A 5,168-nucleotide genomic window follows, 5' to 3' on the forward strand; every position below is an offset into this window, starting at 1 on the left:
CAAAAGAGATATAAGTTGAGTAGACACCAATTATGCTTAGTCTTTATATGTCTATAAGAATTGAAAACATAACAGTTTAATGCACAAGTTATCAATCGTGATTATATAGGGCAAGTAAGATGGTTAAAATTACCTACAAATCATGCATAACAAATACATGAACCTATGCTAGCATGGCAAGTTCTAAACCTTTATATTCATTATCGCCTTAATAGAGATTAACACGCTATCTTATATGTTAGCTACGCACATCAGACGAATAAGCACAACCAATACTAGGATATCATACAATCACCACACACCAAGATATCAAAATAATTAACTATTGAAATCCATAAGTAAATCTGCTAGAATCCCATGACAATAATTAGTTCATAATCGAACTCATCGTTACCATGGGTTCCAATGAAAGCATGGTATAAACAAGGTCTTAATAAACTGAATAATAATCAAAGTACGAATAAACAAGGTCTAGGTTCAACAAGAATGAAAACGAGCATCCAAAGTTATAACTAATTCAAAGAATCACAAGTTGAAAACAAGATCTTCTTTTTCAGAGTTGTTTTGTGTTTCTAGGTCTTCTTCTTGATCTCCCAATCTTCTCGGTTGATGAAAACCCTTTTTTTAAGTATATACAGGCCCATATTGGACCTGGACCCTTAAAATCGTCAAATTCCACTCAAAAAAGGTTTTTTCAGCGAAATCAGCGAAGTCAGCCGCGCATCAGCACGCGGGTGCCTGACACCAGCAGGCGGGCGCCTGCTAGCACGCGATCGCCTGACACCAGCAGGCAGGCGCCTGCAGCCTTTCTGGAAAATTCTGATGAATCTTATTTTGCCCATAACTTGAGTTCTACTCGTCAGAATTAGGCGATTCAACTGCCCACGTGAAGCTAACAAGATTCTCTACAACTTGAAAATGTCCTTGGATTCCAAATCTGATCACTTTTCATCATATTTCCTTTAAAACCTCCTTTCTTCATTTAACTGATACCTGAAATGCAATAACACAAAAACACATCAAAATACCAACAAATTGAGTCCAAAACACCAATTTAAGCTTGTAATGAAGCGTTCTAAGGGGATATAAAATCCACTTATCACACCCCCAAACTTGAATCGATGTTTGTCTTTAAGCATAAACAGGCTCAAAACTACAAAACAAACCTAATGCATGAATGCAACTACGTGAATGCAACTAAATGATAATGAAATTGATCCCCTTAAAATAACCATAACCAAATGAATAAGCCTATGCCTCTAAAAATGTAATGACTTAAAACAGAGTTTGAATAAATCCCACAAACCAACTCACAAACCAGAAACATGTATGTGTGGAATGCTTAACAGATATCTCTCGATACTAGATCAATAACCATAACTTATCTATCATCGAAATAATCAAAAGTTTATAAACAGAATAGACGATAAACGCATTATGACTCACAACACCTCATTTCTACTAAAGTCATACAAGGATTCACACTATTATTGAACACATAACAAAGATGCTTATATGATCGTACAATGAATGAGGTCCATAAAGAATTATACAATAATACCCATATAGCGAGCGTTAGGTTAACGGATCCCAGAATATAAAAGCCTTAGGTCACTAGGCACAAAGTCATCTAGAACTTAATAACTCGAGTATTAAAGAGCTCACTCTAGATGAATTATGCATAAACACATACTTTTTTTTCTTTTCTTTTTTTCTTTTTTTTTCTTTCCTTTTTCAGTAATTTCTGAATGAGTGGGTTTCACTCCATCTCATTCAAGCCTAGACTACTCATAAAAATATTAGCCGGCTATTAGCCATTTGACGCCTAGCCTTACAACAACTAGCAATGAAATCCAAGTTTTTCTCCAGATAAATAAAATTAGTGTTTTTACGTCATTACGAGAATATCACAAATTCTAAATATAACCAAGTGATTAAATCTCAACAACAAACAAGTATGATCATGATCTAGATCAAAAGCAACCCTATAAGACTTTGTGAAAATATTTGTTTCTGGCATGCAAATCAATTCATTAGGACTTAAACATCCTTCTATTCATCATCACCACACTTAAATCAACATCAACTTATCAAATATCATAGTTCATCTTAAGGGATCATGCTAAATATGCATGCAAATGCAACTATATGAAATCACATAAAAACAAACAAATATTTCAATGAACAATCATGCAAAAATATGAATGAACTACAACTAAACATGCAATATGAATCTATATAAATCTATATGGACACACACTACTAATCCTTACATTATCACACGCAAACTTAAAATTTTCAATGTCCTCATTGAAGATAATAATAAGGATTTCAGGCATACCTAGTCGTCGGAAAGATCACCCTCCTCGGGTGGAGGATCAGGTGGCCAATCAACCTCGACACCAGTGGCTCGGAAAATAGTGCCCAAAGCTTGTGTCAAATCTACAGCAAAATGATAGTGAATGTCGTGCATGGCCTCCATACGCCTAATTACTCGCCTGTACTGCTCATCACCAACACCAGTCCTATCAACTACCTGCTGCACATGAGAAGAACCCTCTGTAGGCATTGGAGGGTTCGTTCGGCTACCCTCTACATCATCAAATATATTTCCAAAGCCCTTATCATGTGGTGCACCTAAGAATGCATAACTCAAGTGATCTGGTAGTGGGTGAAGCTCAAGTGTGGAAACATCTTCAATAGACGGCTCGAGACGCTTCTGAGAAATTTTCAGCTCTGCTAACCCAAGAGAATCGAATGGCATATCCAACTTCCTTTTCCATGGAAGTGCATTCAAAACCTGCAGTTGTTTTGCTCCTTCCTTGTCATCAATAACTGATTTCCCCATTAAGGATCTCTCTAAGGTCTCTGACTTTGGCAATTGCTCAAGTTCCGAATTTACGACAGAGTCTACCCACTCTACTTTAAAGCACTCCTCTTTAGCTGTGGGTAACTTTATTTCCTTGAACACATTAAAAGTGACATTTTGATCGTAAACCTTCATCGAAAGCTCTCCTTTTTGCACATCGATCATAGTTCGGCCTATAGCCAAGAATGGTCTTCCCAAGATAATGGGAATCTTCTTATCTTCCTCGAAATCAAGAATTACAAAGCCAGCAGGGAAGATGAGTTTATCCACCTTGACCAAGACATCCTCCACTATACCTCGTGGATAAGTGATGGAACGGTCAACTAGTTGCAATGACATGTATGTTGGTTTCAGATTAGGCAGACCAAGCTTCTTGAAGATAGATAAGGGCATCAGATTGATGCTAGCTCCTAAATCACATAAACACTTGTCAATCGACAAATTTCCGATGGTGCAATGAATAGTGAAGCTTCCAGGATCTTTAAACTTCGGAGGCAACTTCTGTTGCAGTATAGCGCTGCATTCCTCCGTTAGAGCAACGGTCTCTAAGTCATCGAGCTTCACTTTTCGAGAGAGAATACCTTTCATAAACCTCGCATAGCTAGGCATCTGTTCAAGAGCTTCAATGAAAGGTATGTTGATATGAAGTTTCTTGAACACCTCCAAAACCTTCTCAAACTACTTATCCAGCTTTTTCTTTTACAGCCTCTTAGGAAAAGGAGGTGGAGGATAGATCTGTTTCTCCCATGTATTACCCTCAAGAGGAGTGTGTTCCACAGTAGTCTTCCTTGGTTCCACCTCTACTTCCTTCTACACTTCTTCTTCAGCCACAACTGTATTTTCTGAAACTTGAGATTTTTCAGGCTCTTCGTCTTGCTGAATTTAGGGGCCTGCGACCTTTTCAGACCTCAAGGTGATGGCATTCACCTGCTCTTCAACTTCCCTCTTGCCTGGATTTATTTCTATATCACTAGGAAGCGTTCCTGATGCTCGATTCAATAAGGCATTAGCAATTTGCCCTATTTGGTTCTCCAGAGTCTTGATAGAAACAGCCTGGCTTTGGCATATAAGAGCCTGGTTTTTGCACATAAGTCGCAACTCCTCCAGTTCATATTTTTCATTCGAAGATAGACATGCACCATGAGTTTGTTATTTTGGTGTAATTTGTTGCTGAAAACCAGGAGGGTTGAATAGCTTATTTCCAAACTGCTGGAACGGCTGTTGCATCGTATTCTGATTGTTACTCCAGCTGAAGTTAGGATGATTCCAGTTGTCAGGATGATAAGTGTCTGGAACTGGTTGCTGCGATCTCTGAAAGTTGCTCACAAACTGAGCTGAGTCACTAGATATAGCGCATTGCTCCGTCACATGTGGACCTGCACACAGCTCACAAACACTGGTTATCTGATTAACACCCAAGTTAGCCAGAGAATCGATCTTCATAGATAATTCCTTTAGCTGAGCAGTGATAGCCATAGCTGTATCCACTTCAAGAACTCCTGCTACCTTGCCCTGTGGACATCTCTGGGTTGGATACTAATATTCATTAGCAGCCATCAGTTCAATTAGATCATAAGCTTCCTCATAGCTCTCTGCCCATAATGCTCCGCCTGATGCTGCATCGAGCATGGGTCTAGACTGTGCTCCCAACCCATTGTAAAAACAATTGATGATCATCCAATCAGGCATTCCGTGATGAGGACACTTCCTAAGCATCTCCTTGGAGCGCTTCCAAGCTTCACATAGCGATTCTCCTGTTTGCTGCGCAAATTGAGTAATAGCATTCCTGAGTGCAGCTGTCTTCGCCATAGGGAAGAATTTAGTAAGAAACTTCTGAGCAAGATCTTCCCAAGTGGTAATCGAACCAACTAGTAGAGAGTGTAACCAGCTCTTAGTCTTTTCCCTCAGAGAGAATGGGAACAGTCTTAGATTCACAACATCTTCAGAAACACCGTTGAACTTGAAGGTGTCGCAGATCTCAATGAAATCCCTAATGTGCATCTTGGGATCTTCAGTTGGAGAACCCTCAAACTGGATTGAGTTCTGCACCCATTGAATTATGCCAGGCTTGATCTCAAAGGTATTAGCTTTGATAGCTGGCCTGATAATGCTAGATTGAATGTCATTGATCTTGGGTTGAGAAAAATTCATCAAGGCTCTCGTTCGTGCTGCTGGATCTCCCATTGTAATGAGTACCTGAAACACAAACAATTAAACCGTGAAAGTAAAAGAATCTGAGTGAGTGAACTTTAACGACCACTGATGACAAGCACATAGACTAAAAATTAACACCGAGTCC

At 39.0% G+C, this 5,168-nt stretch overlaps 1 non-coding gene across 1 annotated transcript; it reads left to right on the forward strand.

Annotated features, from left to right (window-relative positions):
• The first annotated feature begins 4,556 nt into the window (after window positions 1-4,556).
• LOC141669986 (small nucleolar RNA R71) lies at window positions 4,557-4,663 on the forward strand. The gene has a single exon (XR_012554239.1). It is a non-coding gene; the product is annotated as a small nucleolar RNA R71 (small nucleolar RNA).
• Window positions 4,664-5,168: the final 505 nt, after the last annotated feature.

Source organism: Apium graveolens, chromosome 6 (genome assembly GCF_009905375.1).
Source record: "Apium graveolens cultivar Ventura chromosome 6, ASM990537v1, whole genome shotgun sequence".
Taxonomy (NCBI): Eukaryota; Viridiplantae; Streptophyta; class Magnoliopsida; order Apiales; family Apiaceae; genus Apium; species Apium graveolens.